Raw genomic sequence first — 25963 nt, 5'->3', positions numbered from 1 at the left:
TACCTTTCATCATCTTAAAGAGAAAAATAATGGTAATATGAGGGTCTCTTTTAATGAATGGATACAATTTTGGTGCAAGAAAGATCGCAAATATGAGCTAGCTCCCCCAAGGAAAGAGAAGAAATCTCGACGTCTGTCATCTACTCATAATCCAACAGGTGTTATACCTACTGAGATAAACACATGGTCAAGTACTCAAGAAATGGCATTTTCTAAGCTTGGAGCGAAACACCAAAAATATGAGACTTATCTGACGGCCTTTTTGTCATGTTGGTTATGTGCCTTTGTATTTTCGTCTGAAGAAGGGCATTTCATTCGGCCTGAAACTTTCAAGATAGCAAGCTTAATGGTGAACGGTAAAAGGGTTAGCCTTACGGTTCTGGTCTTAGCAAGCATATATCATGGCTTAAATAAAATTTCAAATTCTTCACAGTTAGACCATATAAGAGTTTGTTTTCCCATCCACTATGTTTATGGTTGGCTTGCTTATTATCTCAAGACACATTATCCGCTTACTAGTGGACCTTCTCTTCCACGAATGGTGGTATATTCTGGGGAAGGTGTTGCAAAGTGCTTTGACAAAGATGAGGCAAGAAAGAGTGTTCATCGAGGGGAAAGCATTGTATGGAATGCAACCATGCTTAGTAGGCCTCACCCAACTTATTATATTGATGATGGAAACACACCNTCTCAAGACACACTATCCGCTTACTAGTGGACCTTCTCTTCCACGAATGGTGGTATATTCTGGGGAAGGTGCTGCAAAGTACTTTGACAAAGATGAGGCAAGAAAGAGTGTTCATTGAGGGGAAAGCATTGTATGGAATGCAACCATGCTTAGTAGGCCTCACCCAACTTATTATAGTGATGATGGAAACGCACCAGAGTTGGAGCTAGCTTATTTTATGAGCCTTCGTTTTAATTATCTTCCATTGAGGAGGGGAGGTTCCTTTGTCATTGAGTCATATAGTCCGCACCAATTTAGTCGCCAATTTGGTTTTCATCAAGATATTTCTGGCTATTTAGAAAATGATATTCGTGCTAAGTCACTTGATGAAGGCCTTAGATATTGGCGCCTTTGCATATCACGTGAAACTATGTCTAAAGCGATATTTCCTCCTACGGTAACTTCCGCAAAAAAGCTTTATACTACCCAATATTTATCTTGGTGGGAGAGATCCTATGGAATGGTTCTTGAGGATAATTTGGATGTTATGGTAGAGAAAGCTGGGTCAGAATTTGTTACCCTTTTAGAAGACAAAAGTCAAGATATCGAGAAGACACTTTCAAAAGTCAAGACACCACTTGCTCCCCAACATCAAAGTAAAAAGCTTAACTCCTCTAAGGTATCCAAGAAAGAAGTAGTTCATACTTCTACTGATAAAGAGAAATGTCCCCAATTTCTATTCTTTAGCAAACGGGCCCTTCAAGAAACAAGCAAAACTAGCAAGGATCGATGTTGGAAGAGGCAAAGGGTTGAACCATCTGGGACTGAAGTTGTTGATTTAAGAGTCATAGAAGTTCAGAGTGTCGATAGTCCTTCAAGATGAATGACAATTCAGAGTGACAAGGTTTACTTTTTCTTTTCTATTTTTTGAATAAAATAACTTTGCTAACCCATTTTTTTCCATGTGTAGGTTAACGCTGCCGGAAATCCACTAGGATCGCCACATGAGATGCCACAAGTTAGTGATGAGTCTACTGCAATATCAAAACCTAAGGCACAATCAATTTCAAATATTAAGCAAGAGCAAAAGACATCATCTACTTTTCGTGGCCAAACTTTAAAAGGGTTGACTCCTAATTCAAATGAGTTTTCCTGAGTTCTTCCAAAGAGTAATGGAGCTACGTCTGTCTTCGAAGCAAAAGGTGTTGTGTTCAACCACAAAAGAAAGTACATCTTGGGTCTTTGGGAAGAGATTTGTGGAAAACTTTCCAGAATTTCTCTAGACAATATTTCATCTTACAAAGATGATATTTGTGAGATTTTCAAGGAGATGAGTGAGATGAATTTATTAGATCTTTCACCATTGAAGAGCTTGGTAGATTCTCTTTTTGATCATGCTACTTTTTATGATCAATAACACTCTAATTTTGTTGACAAGGCGCATGAAGATAAGAAGATGGAGTTGATTTCCAATGCCAAAGAGCGTCTCAAATTGTTCAAAGTAGAAGAGGGTGAGAAGGCAAAACATGTTTCTTCTAACAAGAAATCACTAAAGAAGGTTAAGCGGAAGCTAGCAACTTTACAAGGAGAGCGAGAGGGACTTGAAGTTGTTTTAGAAGCTGTAAGAAGAAGGTTGAGGAGGTTCAAGCCAAGATTTTAGATGCAGAAGATAAGATATCCTCGTATCAAAATATGAGTTTATTAATGCTTGAAGATTCACTTCGTTTGGAACAGAAAAGAGAGTGCTTGGAGGCTAGTCGTCAAGATTTGACTAACTACAAGTTACACTTAGATTAGGCTTTTTCCTCGTGTTTCCCTTTTTTGTTTTCTTTAGCATTTGATTGATGTTTCAGACAATTTTATAGTAATGAAGTTCTTTCTTTTTTTTTCTTTTTTTTTTTATCATATGATGCATTTTTATTGCATAATCCAATTTGAATTTTCTCTTTAATTCTTAATCCCAAGGTTTTAGTAATTCAAAGTCATTCTATATTTTGCATGCCAGTAAGAATGAATATAGTGCAAGTTCCACATTTTTAAGTTTGCACATTCAAACTTGCCTTATCAATTTTGTGGAATTTAACTCGTAACAAGTTTTAGGGCCTTAACTTGTAAATTCATAGAATTCGAAGACATTGACTTGTAACTTGGTTAATTTAAGAGTCTAACATGAAAACTTGTAGGACTTATCATATTTACTAAGTCGGATTTGAAGACTTCAACTTGTATATATAGAGGATTCAAATACTTCAACTTGCAAACTTGTCTGAATTTAAACACTTCAAGCCTACTTCAAAGAAGCTCATATTTCATAAGGGTTTGCCCCCATCTATTGACCATTCAATACTTCGTACAAGTCTACAATATGATGAGACAAAAGATAAAACAAAATACTTATCGCTTTGACTGACATGTGACAGATCAAGTGGGAACATGTTTTTTTTTACACTCATGCAACTGAACTTAGGATATATTCTAAGCGCCTACGTACCTAAGTGAAGAGGATCAAGTCACAACGTAGTTCTGGGGGATTGAGTGAATTTTTTTTTGTTTTTTTTTGTTTGTGTCGTACACAGTTTATACTCTTGCGGGTTAGGAGTGACATGCAGTTTAGGCTCATACCTTAAAGAACATCATCTTACTTCAAGGGTAGTACCTCTTTAGGAATTTTACATTAATAGGACCGATCTTTATGCCATCTGCATCAACAAGCTTGTAAGCACCATGTGAATATGTTTCTTGTACAACATACGATCCATCCCACTTTAAGGTTAATTTGCCCCCAAACTTGCGCGAAGTAATGATGGGTCTTCTTACTGTGAGAACTTGGTCTCCAACTTGGAAACACCTCAAGCGAACTTTCTTATTAAAAGCACGAGATAGACGAGCTTGATAAATTTCAAGGTTTTGTTAGGCTTCTAGCCTCTTTTCATCAAGTGCTTCTAACTCAACAAGACGCAGTCGAGAATTTTCTTCTTCAATGAGCCCTTCTTAAATAGCAAGTCTTAAGGAAGGTATTTGACACTCGAGTGGTAGGACTACTTCAACTCCGAAAGCAAGTGAATATGGTGTTGCTTGAGTTGGTGTGCGGTATGTTGTCCTATATGCCCACAAAGCTTCTTTCATTCTTTCATGCCAATCCCGTTTGGACTTGGAGACAACTTTCTTCAGAAGGTTGCATAAAGTCTTATTGAATGCTTCAGCAAGATCATTGGCGGCAACATGATACATAGAAGATTTACGCTGCTTGAAGCAAAAGAGATCACTAATTTGTTCATTAACTTGTTATCAAATGGTTTTCCATTGTCCGTTATTATGTAGAGAGGGATGCCGAAGCGATAGATGATATTCACTCGGATAAAATTTGCAACATTCTCTTTCTTCACTTCTTTAAGAGCAACGGCTTCAGCCCATTTTGAGAAGTAATCTGTTGCAGCCAAGATGTACAAGTGTCCACCAGAAGATTTTGGTAGTGGTCCCACAATATCCAATCCCCAAATGTCAAATGGCCAAGATGCGATAGTTGTGTGCAATACTTCAGGCGGCTAATGTATGAAATTTGCATGAAATTGACAAGCATCGCACCTCTAAGTATAATCTAAGCAATCATTCACCATGGTTGGCCAATAATACCTCATCCTCTTTATGTGAAAGTGGAGTTTCGGTCCAGATTGATGTGATCCACAAACTCATGAGTGTTCTTCTTGCAGAGCTTGAATTGTTTCTTCCTCTCCCAAACATCGTAATAGTACACCCTCAAATGATCTTCTATATAATGTGTCCTTGTAATAAAGGAAGCGAGGTGCACGACGACGAATGTCAGTCCTTCTCCTTGGATTTTTTGGAAGTATCCTATAACACATGTAGCCACTAATGGGTTGTCTCCAATTTTCCTTTATGGCTTCAGAAACGGAAACGAAATGCTCAAGCTCATTTTCTATATATTCTTCCTCATTTGGCGATCGTACTATCCATCTTTGACAAATTGTAACTTGTGTTTGATCAGGAAGGGTTAGCATTGAAGCCAAGGCAGCCGATGCATCAACTTTCTTATTTTCCGTTCTATGCACATGTTGAAGGGTTAAATCTCCAATCCATCCTATCAACTTTTGAGCATAGTCATGATAAGGACGCAATTCAGGCTTCTTCACCTCATAACTTCCCAAGAGTTGGTTGATCACCAACTGAGAGTCACCAAAGACTTGTAAGTGTAATTACTTCATGTTGACGGTCATCTCAAGTCCAAGTATCAATGCTTGGTATTCAGCGACATTATTAGAGCAACATTGCTTCAAAGTAAAAGAGAATGGTAGAATCTCTTCTTTCGAAGTGATGAACGCCATGCCAGTGCCAGCTCCGCCACGATGTGCAGCCCCATCAAAGTACATTTTCCAAGGAGGTTGAATTTCACTAAACATCGCATCTTCATCAGGAAGATCATCAGTTAATTCCCAATCGTCAGGTATCGGATGGTCTGCCAAGAAATCAACTAATGTTTGTCCCTTCACAGCTTTCTGAGGGATGTATATAATCTCAAACTGTTGGAATTAGAGGTACCATCTTGCTAGTCGATCACTAAGGACAGGTTTTGACATAACAAACTTGATGGGATTTGCTCTAGAAATGAGGCGGACAACATGCGCTTGAAAATAATGCTTCATCTTTTGAGTTGAGAAGACAAGTGTTAAGCACAACTTCTCAATTGGCAAATAGTTCAGCTCATTCGGTGTCATCGTTCTACTTACGTAATAAAGAGCGTTTTCTTTGCCTTCACTATTCTCTTGAGCTAGCAGGGCTCCTACAGACCTTTCTTGTGTCGCAATATAGAGTATCAATGGCTTTCCAGGTATAAGGGCTGCCAAAACCGGAGGTTTTGCTAGATACGATTTGATACTTTTAAAGGCATCGCTACATATTTGATCCCAATTAAAAGGAGCACCTTTCTTCATGAGATGACCGAATGGTTGGCATCTTCCCGCTAGATTTGAGATGAATCTCCTCAAGTAGGCTAACTTTCCTTGGTGGCTTTTTAACTCATGAATGTTTCGAGGCTTAGGCATCTTCGATATTGCACCAACTTTGGCTTGATCAATTTCAATTCCTCGATGTCTCACAATAAAGCCAAGGAAATTCCCAGAAATAACTCCGAAGGCACATTTCAATGGGTTCATCTTTAGTTGATATCTTCGGAGCAACTTAAACACCATTCTTAAGTCTTTCAAATGATCATCCCTCTTTTTTGACTTTACCACCAAGTCATCAACATAGCATTCAACATTTTTATGGAGAAAGTCATCAAATATATTTTGCATAGCCCTTTGATATATGGCACCAACATTCTTTAAACCAAATGGCATTACTTTGTAGCAATAAATACCCTTAGGAGTGCAAAATGCGGTGAGTTCTTCATCATTTGGAGCCATGCGGATTTGATTATAGCCAGAAGAACCGTCCATGAATGACATCGCCTCATAACCAATGGTGGCATCAATCATCAGCTCCGGAATAGGAAGAGGAAACTCATCTTTAGGACATGCATTATTAAGATCTTTAAAGTCAACACATACTCGAATTTAACCATTCTTCTTCCTTACAAGAACAATACTTGAAATCCATGTAGGATATTTGACCTCACGAATAAAGCCTGCCTCAATGAATTTGTTAACTTCATTTTCTATCAATAGAACCAAGTCTGGCCTAAAGCGTCTTTGAGCTTGCTTAACAGGACGAGAACCATTTTTTACTGCCAATTGATGGACCGCTACTTTAGGATTCAATCCAGACATTTTTTTGTAACTCCAAGCGAAGACATCCCTATATTTTTTGAGTATATTCATATAAGCGATTTCTTCATCAACTTCTAGAAAGGCACTCAAGTAAGTTGGCCTTGGGTCTTCATAAGTGCCAAGGTTAACTTCTTTCAAAGGATCTATTGTGGTCTTTACTCCTTCTTCAAGTTCCAGTGGAGCATCTCCAACATCTTCCTCTTCTAAAGGATCATTGTCATTGACAGATATATGATAACACCAGACAATATCTTCTAACTCTTCATCAATCTTCATTTGTGGCAAATAATTGTACTCATTTTGGATTGTAATATGATTTGAGGAGCCTACACTTTCTTCATCTTCCTAGCGCTCTTTGGTGTAAACCATAGTGTGAACCTTTGCCTTGAGTTCCTCTTTACATAAAACTACAAGTTCCACTCGTCGCCTCATTCTAGAAGGAATCGAACTTTTGAAATCCTTTCGAACCAAATGTGAAGCAGGCGTTGTAACTTTTAAATAACTTCTCAGATTCTTGTTTTTCTTCAATGGACCTAACCTCTCAAACACAGAAATTCTTGTAGTCGATTCTCCAAGTCAATCAAAGACAGAAGGCTTTTTGTTGGGAGTAGCGACATCATCTTCAAAAGTTATATGGTTGTTGCTTGCCCTTCTTATGGAAATGCGAATTGGTGGTGGTTGGCTATAGCCTATGCCTTCACGTGCTTGCCTAGTTGTATCTCCTGATACAAGTTTCCCTAACATTGATGACTCATCAGGGTTGTATCCAGCTTTCACAAATAACTTGTAAGCATTGGGATCAAAACCTCTCTTGTGCGTTTTGTAGGGAGCGCCACATCTCGCACTTGATTTTGAGAGATTGACTTTTCTGGCAGCTTTGAAGACAAGTTTATTGCATCAATCCGTCTGATAGGAAGAGTTAACCCTCTCCATACATTTTCTTGAAGGTTAGATGATTGAACTTCTTCTTTCTTCACTTTTGGAACATAGCAAAGTCTAGAAGTCAGCTTCTTCTTCGAAGACAAGATCTTCCCTTCATTAAGAATGGGACAAAGTTCTTTGATGTCAACGTTTACCTTTTCGACTGCCGCATCAATTATTTTGCTTATGACCTTATCGGACATGATTGGTTTTACATCACTGGATTTGGCCCCTTTAACAACATAACTTTTCAAATAGAATTTAGCATCGGCAAAGTGTGTCTCAACTTCGGTGAAAGGATTATCATCTGCAACTATCTTCCTTTCAATCCCGCCTTNTCATATGATGCATTTTTATTGCATAATCCAATTTGAATTTGCTCTTTAATTCTTAATCCCAAGGTTTTAGTAATTCAAAGTCATTCCATATTTTGCATGCCAGTAAGAATGAATATAGTGCAAGTTCCACATTTTTAAGTTTGCACATTCAACCTTGCCTTATCAATTTTGTGGAATTTAACTCGTAACAAGTTTTAGGGCCTTAACTTGTAAATTCATAGAATTCGAAGACATTGACTTGTAACTTGGTTAATTTAAGAGTCTAACATGCAAACTTGTAGGACTTATCATATTTACTAAGTCGGATTTGAAGACTTCAACTTGTATATATAGAGGATTCAAATACTTCAACTTGCAAACTTGTCTGAATTTAAACACTTCAAGCCTACTTCAAAGAAGCTCATATTTCATAAGGGTTTGCCCCCATCTATTGACCATTCAATACTTCGTACAAGTCTACAATTTGATAAGACAAAAGATAAAACAAAATACTTATCGCTTTGACTGACATGTGACAGATCAAGTGGGAACATGTTTTTTTTTACACTCATGCAACTGAACTTAGGATATATTCTAAGCGCCTACGTACCTCAGTGAAGAGGATCAAGTCACAACGTAGTTCTGGGGGATCGAGTGAATTTTTTTTTGTTTTTTTTTTGTTTGTGTCGTACACAGTTTATACTCTTGCGGGTCAGGAGTGACATGCAGTTTAAGCTCATACCTTAAAGAACATCATCTTACTTCAAGGGTAGTACCTCTTTAGGAGTTTTGCATTAATAGGACCGATCTTTATGCCATCTGCATCAACAAGCTTGTAAGCACCATGTGAATATGCTTCTTGTACAACATACGGTCCATCCCACTTTAAGGTTAATTTGCCCCCAGACTTGCACGAAGGAATGATGGGTCTTCTTACTGTGAGAATTTGGTCTCCAACTTGGACACACCTCAAGCGAACTTTCTTATTAAAAGCACGAGATAGACGAGCTTGATAAATTTCAAGGTTTTGTTGGGCTTCTAGCCTCTTTTCATCAAGTGCTTCTAACTCAACAAGACGCAGTCGAGAATTTTCTTCTTCAGTGAGCCCTTCTTGAATAGCAAGTCTTAAGGAAGGTATTTGACGCTCGAGTGGTAGGACTGCTTCAACTCCGAAAGCAAGTAAATATGGTGTTGCTTGAGTTGGTGTGCGGTATGTTGTCCTATATGCCCATAAAGCTTCTTTCATTCTTTCATGCCAATCCCGTTTGGACTTGGAGACAACTTTCTTCAGAAGGTTGCATAGAGTCTTATTGAATGCTTCAGCAAGATCATTGGCGGCAGCATGATACATAGAAGATTTACGCTGCTTGAAGCAAAAGAGATCACTAATTTGTTCATTAACTTGTTATCAAATGGCTTGCCATTGTCCGTTATTATGTAGCGAGGGATGCCGAAGCGATAGATGATATTCACTCGGATAAAATTTGCAACATTCTCTTTCTTCACTTCTTTAAGAGCAATCGCTTCAGCCCATTTTGAGAAGTAATCTGTTGCATCCAAGATGTACAAGTGTCCACCAGAAGATTTTGGTAGTGGTCCCACAACATCCAATCCCCAAACGTCAAATGGCCAAGATGCGATAGTTGGGTGCAATACTTCAGGCCGCTGATGTATGAAATTTGCATGAAATTGACAAGCATCGCACCTCCGAGCATAATCTAAGCAATCATTCACCATGGTTGGCCAATAATACCTCATCCTCTTTATGTGAAAGTGGAGTTTCGGTCCAGATTGATGTGATCCACAAACTCATGAGTGTTCTTCTTACAGAGCTTGAATTGTTTCTTCCTCTCCCAAACATCGTAATAATACACCCTCAAATGATCTTCTATATAATGTGTCCTTGTAATAAAGGAAGCGAGGTGCACGACGACGAATGTCAGTCCTTCTCCTTGGATTTTTTGGAAGTATCCCATAACACATGTAGCCAATAATGGGTTGTCTCCAATTTTCCTTTATGGCTTCAGAAACGGCAACGAGATGCTCAAGCTCATTTTCTATATATTCTTCCTCATTTGGCGGTCGTACTATCCATCTTTGACAAATTGTAACTTGTGTTTGATCAGGAAGGGTTAGCATTGAAGCCAAGGCAGCCGATGCATCAACTTTCTTATTTTCCGTTCTACGCACATGTTGAAGGGTTAAATCTCCAATCCATCCTATCAACTTTTGAGCATAGTCATGATAAGGACGCAATTCGGGCTTCTTCACCTCATAACTTCCCAAGAGTTGGTTGATCACCAACTGAGAGTCACCAAAGACTTGTAAGTGTAATTACTTCATGTCGACGGCCATCTCAAGTCCAAGTATCAATTCTTGGTATTCAGCGACATTATTAGAGCAACATTGCTTCAAAGTAAAGGAGAATGGTAGAATCTCTTCTTTCGAAGTGATGAACGCCACGCCAGCGCCAGCTCCGCCACGATGTGCAGCCCCATCAAAGTACATTTTTCCAAGGAGGTTGAATTTCAATAAACATCGCATCTTCATCAGGAAGATCATCAGTTAATTCCCAATCGTCAGGTATCGAATGGTCTGCCAAGAAATCAACTAATGTTTGTCCCTTCACAGCTTTCTGAGGGATGTACATAATCTCAAACTGTTGGAATTGGAGGTACCATCTTGCTAGTCGATCACTAAGGACAGGTTTTGACATAACAAACTTGATGGGATTTGCTCTAGAAATGAGGCGGACATAATGCGTTTGAAAATAATGCTTCATCTTTTGAGTTAAGAAGACAAGTGTTAAGCACAACTTTTCAATTGGCAAAGAGTTCAGCTCATTCGGTGTCATCGTTCTACTTACGTAATAAATAGTGTTTTCTTTGCCTTCACTATTCTCTTGAGCTAGCAGGGCTCCTACAGACCTTTCTTGTGTCGCAATGTAGAGTATCAATGGCTTTCCAGGTATAAGGGCTGCCAAAACCGGAGGTTTTGCTAGATACGATTTGATACTTTTAAAGGCATCGCTACATATTTTATCCCAATTAAAAGGAGCACCTTTCTTCATGAGATGACCGAATGGTTGGCATCTTCCCACTAGATTTGAAATGAATCTCCTCAAGTAGGCTACCTTTCCTTGGTGGCTTTTTAACTCATGAATATTTCAAGGCTTAGGCATCTTCAATATTGCACCAATTTTGGCTTGATCAATTTCAATTCCTCGATGTCTCACAATAAAGCCAAGGAAATTGCCAGAAATAACTCTGAAGGCACATTTCAATGGGTTCATCTTTAGTTGATATCTTCGGAGCAACTCAAACACCATTCTTAAGTCTTTCAAATGATCATCCCTCTTTTTTGACTTTACCACCAAGTCATCAACATAGCATTCAACATTTTTATGGAGAAAGTCATCAAATATATTTTGCATAGCCCTTTGATATATGGCACCAACATTCTTTAAACCAAATGACATTACTTTGTAGCAATAAATACCCTTAGGCGTGCAAAATGCGGTGAGTTCTTCATCCTTTGGAGCCATGCGAATTTGATTATAGCCAGAAGAACCGTCCATGAATGACATCGCCTCATAACCAATGGTGGCATCAATCATCAGCTCCAAAATAGGAAGAGGAAACTCATATTTAGGACATGCATTATTAAGATCTCTAAAATCAACACATACTCGAATTTAACCATTCTTCTTCCTTACAAGAACAATACTTGAAATCCATGTAGGATATTTGACCTCACGAATAAAGCCTGTCTCAATGAGTTTGTTAACTTCATTTTCTATCAATAGAACCAAGTCTGGCCTAAAGCGTTTTTGAGCTTGCTTAACAGGACGAGAACCATTTTTTACTGCCAATTGATAGACCGCTACTTTAGGATTCAATCCAGACATTTCTTTGTAACTCCAAGCGAAGACATCCCTATATTTTTTGAGTATATTCATATAAGCGATTTCTTCATCAACTTCTAGAAAAGCACTCAAGTAAGTTGGCCTTGGGTCTTCATAAGTGCCAAGGTTAACTTCTTTCAAAGGATCTATTGTGGTCTTTACTCCTTCTTCAAGTTCCAGTGGAGCATCTCCAACATCTTCCTCTTCTAAAGGATCATTGTCATTGACAGATATATGATAACACCAGACAATATCTTCTAACTCTTCATCAATCTTCATTTGTGGCAAATAATTGTACTCATTTTGGATTGTAATATGATTTGAGGAGCCTACACTTTCTTCATCTTCCTAGCGCTCTTTGGTGTAAACCATAGTGTGAACCTTTGCCTTGAGTTCCTCTTTACATAAAACTACAAGTTCCACTCGTCGCCTCATTCTAGAAGGAATCGAACTTTTGAAATCCTTTCGAACCAAATGTGAAGCAGGCGTTGTAACTTTTAAATAACTTCTCAGATTCTTGTTTTTCTTCAATGGACCTAACCTCTCAAACACAGAAATTCTTGTAGTCGATTCTCCAAGTCAATCAAAGACAGAAGGCTTTTTGTTGGGAGTAGCGACATCATCTTCAAAAGTTATATGGTTGTTGCTTGCCCTTCTTATGGAAATGCGAATTGGTGGTGGTTGGCTATAGCCTATGCCTTCACGTGCTTGCCTAGTTGTATCTCCTGATACAAGTTTCCCTAACATTGATGACTCATCAGGGTTGTATCCAGCTTTCACAAATAACTTGTAAGCATTGGGATCAAAACCTCTCTTGTGCGTTTTGTAGGGAGCGCCACATCTCGCACTTGATTTTGAGAGATTGACTTTTCTGGCAGCTTTGAAGACAAGTTTATTGCATCAATCCGTCTGATAGGAAGAGTTAACCCTCTCCATACATTTTCTTGAAGGTTAGATGATTGAACTTCTTCTTTCTTCACTTTTGGAACATAGCAAAGTCTAGAAGTCAGCTTCTTCTTCGAAGACAAGATCTTCCCTTCATTAAGAATGGGACAAAGTTCTTTGATGTCAACGTTTACCTTTTCGACTGCCGCATCAATTATTTTGCTTATGACCTTATCGGACATGATTGGTTTTACATCACTGGATTTGGCCCCTTTAACAACATAACTTTTCAAATAGAATTTAGCATCGGCAAAGTGTGTCTCAACTTCGGTGAAAGGATTATCATCTGCAACTATCTTCCTTTCAATCCCGCCTTCAAGATACTTCAAACATTGATAGTAAGAAGATGAGACAATTTTAGTCTCATGTACCCAAGGTCTGCCAAGTAATATATTGTACGACGTCTTTGCGTCAATCATATGCATTCATGCGCTTGATCGCAAATCTTCCATGTGGATCTCTAATTTAATGGAGCCTATGGACCTCTGCCCCCCTTGATTAAAACCTTGTATCAACAGACGACTTTCACTAAGTTCTCCAGTCGTGATGCCGAATTCTTACAATGTGTGGATAGGCAGAATGTTGACTCCATATCCTTCATCTATTAAGATTCTATTTATCTTCTTCTCTAGTACGTGACCCGCCATATACAAAGGATGATTGTGTAGTGTTTCACCAAAAAGAAGATCATTATCTGTAAATGTGATTTTTGTATCACATGCATGTGCTTCTTGGGAAGAAGGTTCAATAGGTGTTTCAAAAGGTGAAAGAGACATCAATGACGAGATTTCCCTTGTTGTCTTTTCATCGTCATTAGGAGACACGTTTGATGATGATTCACTCGTTGTTCCTTCTTTGTCAATAGGAGGAACCTTCATTGTTTCTGCTTTATCAGCATTGAAACATGATGCCTCGACATTGTCTTGAGTAGACTTTATGTCGAACGAACTTGGTAAGAACTCCTCTAGAGTCACAGGACGTCGGGGTTTTTGGTAGTGATGCACTTCTACCTTTGCCCTCTTTGGGCACATGATTGATTTCTGTTTCTCCAATTTTTTCACCATTTTTCCTCTAATCGGTGGCTTGGATGGTTCTTTTTGTAAGCTTGACTTGTTGCGTCTTCACCTAGTTACAAGAATCCAGCCTCCGTCACCATCTATATCAACTTCCTGCTCCAATGACTCTTCTTCATGATTTTCAGAGATATATATTTAGATCGGATCGAGTGAGCCAAACGTGATAGAGATCTGGTTAGAACTAGCCTTCTCATCATCAAGAACAATTTTCTTTTCATTAACCAATCGCATCACTCTATCCTTGAAGACAACATTTTTCGAGAGGATGGCTCACAAGTCTATGATACTTGCAATAATTTGGGTCATCAACTTTTCCAGCTTCATCGGGTCGCTTCATCTCTGGCAAGTCAATGAGCTTTAACTCGAGCAACTCATCAAAAATCTCAGAAATGTCAGAATCCAAGAAGGGATATTTTTTTCCTTGCATCTCCCTTAGTGTCGACATTTGATTTGAACATGCTTGGAAAGTCGTTCTCACATTTTGCTTCATGCCCTCATTCGTAGTGATCTTCGTAGGTGACTATTAACATTCATGGATTCTTTATTGTCATTTCTAGGCAAAAATTTACTCCATCTCTTGGGTTCCTGCTTGTCGCTTCCTTTGCAAGGGTCTCAGACATACGTCATATCTTTTCCAGCAGATGACGCTTAACTCCATATCATGAGCGCGAGTAGCTAGATCTTCGAAGGATTTTGGTTTTATTCCTTGTAAGATGTAAAGAAGCTCTCAGTGCATCCCTTGGATACATATTTCTATTGCAGAAGCTTCACTAAGCCTATCATTGCAATTCAGGCTCGCGTTCCTCCATTGATTTATAAAGTCTATGGCTGGTTCATCCTTCCTTTGGTGAGTATTCGTAAGTTCTACCATGCTCACAGTACGCCTCGTTCTATAGAATCGATTGAGAAACTCGTGCTCTAGTTGCTCCCAACTATTAATAGAATTGGGCTCAAGATCTTTGTACTAATCAAAGGCATTTCCTTTTAGAGACCAGACAAACTGCTTGACAAGATAGTCTTCATATGTTCCAGCATTATTACATGTCTCCACAAAGTGTGCAACATGTTGCTTCGGATTTCCTCTACCCTCAAATTGTTGAAATTTGGGAGGTTGATAACCAGCAGGCATTTTTAAGTTATCAATTCTTGCAGTGTATGGCTTGGCATACATATGAGAAGACTTGGTGGAGACTTCATACTTATCTTTGACAGTGTCTTCAATGAACTCCTTCAAGCGATCGAGTGGGATCATCCCTTCAGAAGAAACTGACATCTCATTAACAATCGGTGCTTTCTTTGCAGGATCTCCAATCTCTTGAACTTCAACATATTTTTCGGGTGCATGACTCGCTTCTCCATCTAAAAGTCCTTCCATTCGGATCCATCAACTTATCGATCCTAAACTCTTGGTGTTGTACATGTTTTGTCTATCCTTCAACCAACTTCGTCAGATTTGCGAGTTGTTCCTCAGAGGAAGAAGCAGCAGCCACCATTGTTTGCATGATCATTGGAGATGTAGGAGAGTATCATGGATTGTCGCATAAGTTGATCTTCAGCGAACTCACATTACGTGATGCACGTGGAGGTGATTCGTTAGTTGAATCATAATTCTCCCTTGTGGTAGAATTCTTGGAACCAGATTGCTCAAGTAGAGCCAATGTCTCCTTGATCTTTTCAACAATACTGTTTCCTCCTTCCAAAGCATTTGTGGAGGAACTTGCTCTTTTTGGAGTTGAAGACCCAAAAACAGGAGTTGATGCGGGTACACTTGCAGTGTTTGTTATCCTAGCGTAGAAGCTTTGTTTCTAGTAACAACTCCGAAACTTCCAAAGATAACATCAAGAATGCCTTCAACTTCAGTAGAGAACTTGGAGCTAGTGGCCTTAGAGGCAGTTGATCGAGAGTTGTTCTTCATGGAAGTCATCTCGATGTTGTTTGATTCTTGAAAAGTTGAGATGAGAGGTAGAGATTGTCCCACTGGGTGTGCCAGAATTTGTAGACAATAAAATTTACGTCGAGAAAACAATAATCAAGAAAGAAAAATTATAGCAACAATCGTATTTATTATTTCAAAGTACGAGTGTTACAATCTCTATGATTCCTCTGAATTCGCATTTTCAAATATGATTCAAGGGCTTTAAAGCTTGATCTTGAATCTTTGATGAATTTGAACTTTGAACTTTATCTTGATCTTGATTTTACCTTGAATTCAAGGGCTTCGAGCTTGTTCTTGAACCTGATAGTCTTGATCTTGATCGTTCTTGAACTTAAATGCTTGAATTCTTAAACTTGTAGCTTTATAGAGAATTTTATGGCGTTTGTACCACAGATTTTCTCTAGCTTCTTGTTTAGAATTTTCTGTCTTCTATTCTGAATTATGAGGACCCCCATTTATAGTTTTAGAATAGAGGAGTTGTGATTGGAATAGGATTCCCTTCGACCAATCAGATTTAAGTGACATGTCATATGAGCTTTATGGGGTGGGCTTGTCATCTTTGACACATGTCATGATCCTATTGGCTTATTTGTTTGACTTGGCATGCCACGTCATTTGCCACGTGGCACCAAAAGAATGGGCCTCTAGGATAAGATGACATTGGACTTAGCAAATTGGGCTCATCTATAGCCCAAATCAATTAATTTTGACTTTAATTAAATTCATATTTATTGGACTTGAATAATTAGCCCAATTATATTAATCCATAATATTTATTTGGACTAATATATTCATGAATTCGAATCATTTTATAAAATTATATTTAATAAATTTTAAATGATTACAAGCAGCACGACCAATAGGAATCACCAAAGCTAAAAAAGAAAGGAGCTCTCTCTTTTTTCCAGCCTTCTTTTTATTTTGAATTTCAATTTATGTTCACATAACATAAATCCACATAAAAATAAGAGTATATTACAATGTGTATACTTTAATTCTTTTTTATGATGCATGTGGTAAATTCTTTTATAATTCTTATGCAGATTCTTGATTTTTTAATGCAATAGAGGTATTATGTTGCATGCATATTTATAAAATAAAATAAAATTTCAACAAATTATAATATTTTTTAAAACAGTTTCATTTTCAAAAAGAAGTTAGACACATTCTTCTTATAAGATTTTATTTTTTTGAAACTGTATTTCCACAAAATATGCCTAAGATATAAAATCAGGATTTTAAATTTATTTTGTTTACATCTACTTAAATTTAAAATTATTATTAATTATGTTGTAATGTTATATAATTCAAACCAAAAAATTTAGTAAACTACGGGACTACCTAACAGGGTAAAACGTTAGCAATTTGGTATTAACATTTGAAGAAAATAAATCAAATTCTTATAGTTAATTATTTTCTTATAGTTTTTTAAGTTTTTACATTCAAATTTTTTGAAATTGCTTTTTTTTTAATAATACATCAATTTCGAGAGTAGTTTAAAGCTTTAGTATTTATTCAAATCAAAATCCTAATCAATTAGCTTTATTAATTTGTAATCAGTTACAACTACCGTTATGGATAATTCAAACGTTTCACTTATATATATATATATATGTATGAACTTTTTTCTTCCTTTTAAGAAATTCATAATTCAAATTATTGTAATTATTAGATAAAAAATTAACTAAAATAAAATAAAATTACCAACTCACAAATAATTTTAAAGCTAATTATAATTTTCAAATTAATTTTATACTAATTTTCAAAACGAATTCTAAATATATTATATATATATATATATATATATATATATATGAGTTACATAGAAAAGGATAGTAATGGATTCCTAAAATAAGGGTAACTGATTAACAATTTTTTTCTTCCTTTTAAGAAATCCATAATTCAAATTATTGTAATTATTAGATCAAAATTTAACTAAAATAAAATAAAATTACAACTCCTAAATAATTTTAAAGCTAATTATAATTTTCAAATTAATTTTATACTAATTTTCAAAAAGATTTCTAAAAACAGGAATTACTATCCTATTTTCTTTAATGTTTGCATTATATAACTATAGGAAGCAAATTAAAAAAATCAGTTTAAAAAGAAAAAAACAAAAAGGAATCCCCACATTTGCATTTTTTTATTAAAACAAAATAATCTGCATATAAAATCATATGTAGAATTTCTGAATTAAATTAACTTAACAATTGACAATAAAAATAAAAAGGGTAAACACTAAAAACAACAATACGGTTTTGGAAAAATAAATAAAAATAAAAAGAACTTAACTACTTCTGAGGTCTCCTTTTAAAATTTGTTTTTAAAAATGGTAGTTATCCAAATTAGTATCCAAACGTGTAAGTTTTTTAAATTTGAATAATAATTTGATTTTGTGTATCCATATTTTATGAATTTATATGTTTTTAATTAAATGAAAATCGTTTTACTTTGCAAGTTTAAACTAGAGAGAAGTGTGCTAAATAGGTTGCAATATGTTTTGCAAATTATATTTATATTTTTACTAACGTTAAAGTTATTATTTTTAATGCTAGGTTCAAATCCGGTCTATAAATTTTAAAATTAATTAATTAACACAAATATCAATCTAAGACACACCACATATGCTATTATTAATTTTCATTATACAATGAAAAATAGAAGTTGTTAGAAAAATGTGTTATCTCTTTAACGAATGTATGCCCACTCCACATAGTTTAGGATAAAGTTTTATTAGCATCAACTATTAATATAAAATCAAAACATTATATATGATTGCACCTGCAATTTTAATACTCAATAATAATTCATATGATTTATTTTTAAATTAAAAAATTATTCATTTTAAAATATCTGCGCAACGCGCAGGTACGTATACTAGTTAATGCATATATCATGATACACAAATATAAATTTTTCAAAATAGATTGGGGTATATGTTAGTTTGTCTAACATAAGGTGGAGATAATAAGCAACCAAGAGTTGGAGATGCTCCTATTAAATGTCCCTAAAGGATAGAGTCTACTACATACATGAAGCATGATAGACTAATTGGTTCTAAATAAAATAATCGTTGAAAAAAAAAAGATGAGCAAAGGATCAAAATGATCATAATAAGAAGGCAATGTTCTCTTGAAGAGCCTATGACATAATATTTCATAAAACCTCATGAGAGGGGTACGTACCTGAAAATAATGAAGTGATGTGATCTCAATAAGTTATGGCATTCGGTGAACCGATACAAAGTGATGTCTCGTTGATGATATCTTTTATACAATATAGCGCAATTTTGTAAAAGATTATGAGGATATGAATTCTACATCTATTAAAGCATGCTAACATAGAAATAATTATCATGTGAAAAATGGAATGATACATCTTGGTAAGCGTAAAGCTTATGTGACTAACACTAAAAGAATATCATACACTTACTATTGAATGTCGTCACTTGAAAAAATTGATATGAAAATATTATATGGATTCAAAATGCATGAAGAATATGCAAATTTTTGAAAAACATGTTTATAATCCTCATATAGATCAAATCAATTAAGAATCTTTCATATTGTTATGCAAGTTGATGACGGGAATTAAACTCTTGAAGAGTTTTCAAAAAGCAATAGATTATTTACCTAAAGAAGTTGAAGTGAAGAACTTGCATAATTTTGAAGGGGTGATTCATAAAAAGAGATAGAACAAAACACATTTCGTCAAAACTTTTCTACATACATGAGCTCCCAAAAATGGTGAGATCACCGTTCAACAAATTTGTCCAAATAATAATATGATTGATTTATTAACCAAATCTCTATTAACTACAATATTTGAGAAGATGGTGTTCAAGCTTGGAATGCAAGATTCAAGTTTTTGGATTGATGTTCTCATTAAGGAGAGTTAATACATTATGTACTCTTTTTTCCTCACAAGCTTTTGTCCCATTAGATTCCTTGTAAGGTTTTTAATGGGACACCCAAAATGCGTATTATTAGATTTGTGTATTCTTTTTCTTTCACTAAATTTTTTTCTCATTGGATTTTACCTAGTAAGATTTTAATGAGGCGTATAATCTATTAAATAGACATCCAAGGAGGAGTGTTATAAACATAGTTATATTATAGTGAATGTCTATTTATGGAGATTCCTATAGAGAAAAGTTAGAAATCATATTTAAGGACCAAGTCAGTTTTCCCCTATAAATAAAGAATTTTTCCTCCATTGTAAATCATCTATGAGTATACCTCGAATCCTAATATCCCTTCAAGAGAAATAATAAGTTTTCTCTCTTCTGCTACTACTTTATCCTTCTTATATTTTATATAGTTTCGTAATAGGAGCACAATGTTTTTTAAAAATAAAAGTGTCTTTAAAAGAATCTTGATGAAAATAAAAATGTATCACTTATATGATTCATTAAGACCTTTCAAACCCATTGATTGATAAAGAAATACATATCCACCCACAACCTACAAATATATGATTATCCTTTTAATAAAAGTAAATAATTAAATTAATGTTAAGTCTCCGAAATAATTTCCATAGATGAAGCTTCTTGGTTGAAATTTGGGGGAAAAAAATATTAAAATAAGACTTTTTTTCTCTTTAGTTTGAGAAAAGTAATATATATATATATATATATATACTTTGTAGTACAAAGTTTGTACTATACAAAGCAGAACAATTATTTGAATGGGAAGTACAAAAATGTACAAATACGAATTAATCTCTATAAGTAAAAAAAGGAATACATAAATCATATAAAATGGATGTTCTTCTTTAATTATACGTATCAACACTAATTTGAAATGTATAAGATATTATGACTTACAGAGATTAATTCATATAATTTAAGAAGATAAACCATTTAAAGTATATTAACTTATTTACTTAAAATAGGCATTTTATAAAAACGTTTTAGCATGTATTCAAATATTTAATCAAAATATATCACAATTCGAATGTCTAACTAAAATATTTATTAGCCAGTTTAATTAGGGATTGTCGGTGTATTTTTCATAAGTAAAACTAGCAATAACATCATTTCTCTAATTCTAATTAACAAAATAGAATGATGGAGACTTTTTTATATGAAATATCTCTAATTGTGACCTTTAAAATCCTTTTCTATATGCAGACTAATTAGCTGACATTTAGTTGGATTCTATGATTTTAATCAATTAAATATTTGCTCTAATATTTAATTAATTAAAACAAAAATTGTCTTAGTTGAAACGTCTGGAATATTACAAGTTACGTCATGCTTTTTGCATTTTTTGCTCATTTACTATAAGAGGACTTTTCATAATATACCTGTTAAGAACGTAAATTTTGTCGGATTTAAATTCATCAAATAATTTAAATTATATTAAATGTAAGATATATTATTTAAATAAATATTATAAATTATCTGTTTAGTTAAATAAATTATTATTTAAATTTAATAAATATAAATTTAATTAAGATATGATTTTATTTGACTAGTCTATTTAATTGGATTACAAATGATGAGCCCATTTTATCATATTGAAGATGTTATCTTGTTTTAGAGGTTCAAATTGGTGATACATGTCAAATAACGTGGTACACTGAATCAAATGAAGGAGTCAATAGGATCATATAACATGTCAAAATGACATAGAATGTCTGGCCATATCAAAGATCAATAAATATGTCATGTGTGACACATGACAATTTCGAACAATCAAATATCGTCATGTCTCTTAAATCGGTTGGCTGAAGAAACAACTTCTCCATTGTATAATTATAAACATGGGGTTTTCGTAATTCAAAAATTCCACCTTAATTTCAACAAGAAGCTAGAGAGTTCATGGATCAAACACCATAGATTTCTCTACAAGCTATTAGCACTCAAGTATTTCTCTACAAGTCTTAGAGATCAAGACGGAACTTCAAGATGAAGCTCCAAAATTCTTTAACATGTTTTTGAAAGGAAGAATTAAAGAAATTATAGAGATCGTAACATTTATCATATTTGAAATAAAATCTTACAGTTATTTTTATATTTTTTGATCTTAACTATTATTTTCTTAAAATGAATTTATTGTCTACAATACCATAGTTAATGATTTTACATCTATCGCCAACAAAAAATAACACTTTGTATTATTTTCGTCAAAAATCAAGCATAGTTTATTAATAAGAATTCAAACTCATTCAAATCCTTAATCATATTATACAAAAATTCACTCTAGTATTATTCCTTTTAATTTTGGGGAAAGTGGAAAAAAATCTTTAAAAATAATCCTTAGGCCTTAATTTTCCAATGAAAACCTAAAAGTTAGCCTTTATTATAGAAAAATATCTTTGTCCAATATACTAATTTGTTTCTTTCCTAAACAACTATTAATTCATCGAAATTACTCTATTTTTTCTATGAAACTAAATTATTTAATTAAAAACTAAACTATTTAATTTTAAATTATAATAATTAATTCAAAAATACATTATTCAATTCATATTTTGAAACAATAGTAACTATAATATTCAATTCAAAAATACAATAGTCAATTTAGGAATAGAATATTCAATTCAAAATTATACTATTCAATTTTGAAACTATAGTATTCAAAAATACAATAATCAAACCAAAATTTATAGTTGACCATCATATTTTTCCACAGCCTCAAAACTCTCTTTCTAATTATAGTTTTTTTTTGTAGTTATTTAATCAAGCATAAAATGCTTCATTTCAAAAATCTTGAAATTCTAACTTATAAATTGCATTTATCATGCAAAAGAAACTTTGACCATTTTCAAGTATTTCACATCATTATAATTTTACACAAAGTCAATTTTGTCTCCACCTTTTCCTCCACGCCATTAGCTAATTGATTGTGTGTTGATAGATTCTAACAAAAAAAACTTTACACAACTTAGTAAGAACAACTTAGATGAGGTAATCATTTGATTTATGAAGAACGAGTGTATATAATCTATTTAAATATGCATATTGTCAACTAAAAATTGATACTCAGATGAACAATATTCCTCGGTCCATTTTTAACTGTCATGGTTTTCTTTTTTAGAGTTAAACTATAAGAACTTTGATTAATATTTTACGATGTATTTTTTCATTATATTGATATATAAAAAATTGCAATTTATAGTATTTTTCGTATAGTTTTTGAATATCTAATTTTTTTCTTTAAAAAAATATCAAATTAATGTAACCTAATTTAATATTGAAAATTAATTAGATTGACTTTTAAAATGCGCAACATAAAAATTAAAAGTGAACTAAGGGAGTGTTATTTATTTGTCTGATTGTTATTTTATATAAGTTCTTATTTTTTTGGAGAATTAAGCTTATTTTAGTTTTTAACTTATGTTCTCATCTGATCATGAGTAATATTGGTCGGTTATTCATTTATGATTTGTGTTAAATATGGACCAATTGAACATTTTAATTATCCTGTTAATCTCTTTTCAATCTGCCTATTTGTTATTCCTAGATTTAGATTTTTAGAACTGGTTTGTGAAATGTGTGAACTGGGAGTTAATTTCCTATATGGTTAGTCAAAATATTAAGATCTCACTTATGTCATTTTTGAATTATATATGATCATTCAAGTATTGAGAAAATTCTACTAAAATTATTTTTTGAATTTTCTTCCTATCATATATTTCATGGCATCATCCGTATGATAAATGTTTTCTTCAAGAAGAAAATTATATTATCATTATTATGATAAGAATCATTATAAGGAACACATGTTTTTTGCTCCACTTTTGTCATATTATAGGTACATAATTAATGACAAATTTGTGTTATCACACAATGATATTATTTTGTCCATGACCACAATTTTTATAGGCAAAATTTATTTCTTTCTTTTGTCATTTTGATAGTTCATAATAAAATATACCATAATAATTATGACATACAAAAGTACATGATCAATGACTGTTTATGACAAAATAAAATTATGTATTTCTCTCAAACCTCTCGTAGAGGTGAGTTGTGGCATGTATCCAATCCATAATGTTTTATCACATCCTGACCCAACCCTTTCAAAATGGTCGAGCATTCGTGATGTTTATCAGAAGTCACATTCTCTTTAAAGAATGCACTAATAATTTGTATGTGCTTCATAAATGTATATCATAATGCCACGATCCAAAGTGGATGTGATGACACTTGCATTATCCCATCAAGGCAAGTCAGCCTAAAAATTCGACTAAATAGATAAATGCGGAAATGAAATCTTGATCTAATAAAACATACAAATAACTTAATCAAAATCATAAAACCCCTAAAACTTGATTGTCACGTGTACAACCTATTAATATATTACAATAGAAGTCAATAAAATACAAGTCTCAATGTCATTGTTTTTAGAATAGAATAAGTACATATAAAGGAGAAAAGGGTCCCCTGAGATGACAAACAACTATCTCACAAGTCTCCGCAGAAAGCATCGGACAAGAATAGAAAGAGTATCACAATAAATTGGGCTCATAACCTACACAAGTAACAACGAGGGGTGAGTACCAAATGACACGGTACTCAATAAATAACCCGCTAAACACAAGGTAAAGCAAGAAAAAATAGGGATACTCCTATCACAACTGATGGGAAATTATTCAGACGGATACATTGACCTTGTGCATCCCCCATGAGTCCCGGCTTGATATTCAACGGATGTGTATTGTTAGGACAAACATGCATCACCTTACTTGACATTTCATTTCACTATATTTGCACATCATTACCATATGTGAACTTGTGAGTGCTTTTGTGAAGTTTATGAACTCAATACGTGGTATTGATTATTTGTATATGGTGAAGTGTTGATATTCGTACTATGTGTTTGTGTATTGTGAACTGTTAGGTTCGTTTAATTTATGTGTAGATTGTAATTATGGAAGTTCAATTGCAAATAGGCATGTTCACACAATTATGGGGAGATGGCAACTTTCATATCAATTCACAATTATAGCACCTCAATCATAGTGCATTTCCATCAATATGCATCAATATTTCCACTCAATCATTCACAAAATAACACACATCAAATTATCATCACGTCGTTTTTTTATTAGCCCCTTTTTATCATTTAAACCAATCAATATAAACAATATAACCCATCACCAATTCTCTTTACTCCTTAACACTTATGACAAGGAAATACAAGTTTCTACAAGCTTAACAAAGGTTTAGAAGTTCACTTGTCTTAAGAAAATCACATGATCACTATGGTGCTTGAGCTTTCCCTTTCACTAGGGTATTCAAATAACCACAAGTTATTGAAATAAGAAATCACAATAAAAATTTGGAACTATCAGCATCCAAATCATTAATATTTTTGAAAATATGGGTAACAATGACCCAAAAATCCAATACCGAAAACGAGGGTTAAATCTGAACATTACTGTAAAATTGCATTACTCAAAAAATATGAAACTCATTGGTAAAAAATATTTTTAAAATGGAGTTAAAACAAGTCTTAAATCATCAAAATATCAAAACTTTTCAAATACCTTCAAGATTAAGGTTAAAATCCATTTTTACACTTTAAAATCACGAAATAATTAATGGGTAAAAGAGATGAGAAGTTATAAATCGTTACCCAATCGTAGAAACTCAAAAATCCCTTTTGAAATCGCCTAAACCAAGCTACTAGGGTTCAAAAATGGAAGAAATGATATGAAATCCCAATTTTAAAAGAGAACATTGTTCAGATAAAAATTGCTCATTATGATCATGATGAGTAAACAAGTAAATTCATTTAAATTAGCCATCGTGATCGCGAGTGGGTCTCACGCGATTGCGATGACCAAGAGACTGAATCTACGCGATCGTGATCAAGCTTCACGCAATTGTGATGCACACAAAACTCACCCAGCATGATCGCGAGAGAGGGTCTCACGATCATGTATAACAAATCAGGCTACACCAGAAAGCAGAAACCAACAATTCACATGCACAAGGCATAAAATTCATTGAATGAATCATCAGGATTCGTTCGAAATTTTGAGTACACAAATCATAAATGATATCCAAACTAAACTCGATGTTCCAGACTCAACGGAATATAGAAACATGAATTTGAGGTCTCCTCGATCCGAAATCCGTGAAAGCCGCAATGAATTAACTTAACACTTAAAAAGATCAAACTGTCCTTGGAACCTCTGAAAATCAACCAAGACCTGTTCTAGGCCTAAAATCATCTCCTTAATTCATTGAAATTGTCGAAAATCTGCTCTGGGCATCCGAACTCCAGATGTTGATCAAAGTCTGCCCTTAGTCTAATATCACTCAAACTTCCAACTCAAGATCTCAAATCCACAAAAAATCTCCGAATCAGAAAACTACAACGCTCATAGACCAAATTTCACATTTTGAAACTTATGAAATTGACGAAATTCCATTCCAAGACCCAAAACTCTG

At 34.2% G+C, this 25963-nt stretch overlaps 1 pseudogene; it reads left to right on the top strand.

Annotated features, from left to right (window-relative positions):
- The first annotated feature begins 1097 nt into the window (after positions 1–1097).
- LOC125868455 (uncharacterized) lies at positions 1098–2327 on the top strand (annotated as a pseudogene).
- Positions 2328–25963: the final 23636 nt, after the last annotated feature.

The sequence above is a fragment of the Solanum stenotomum genome, chromosome 6 (assembly GCF_019186545.1).
Source record: "Solanum stenotomum isolate F172 chromosome 6, ASM1918654v1, whole genome shotgun sequence".
Lineage (NCBI taxonomy): Eukaryota > Viridiplantae > Streptophyta > Magnoliopsida > Solanales > Solanaceae > Solanum > Solanum stenotomum.
This window is presented reverse-complemented; position numbering and strand designations above follow the sequence as displayed.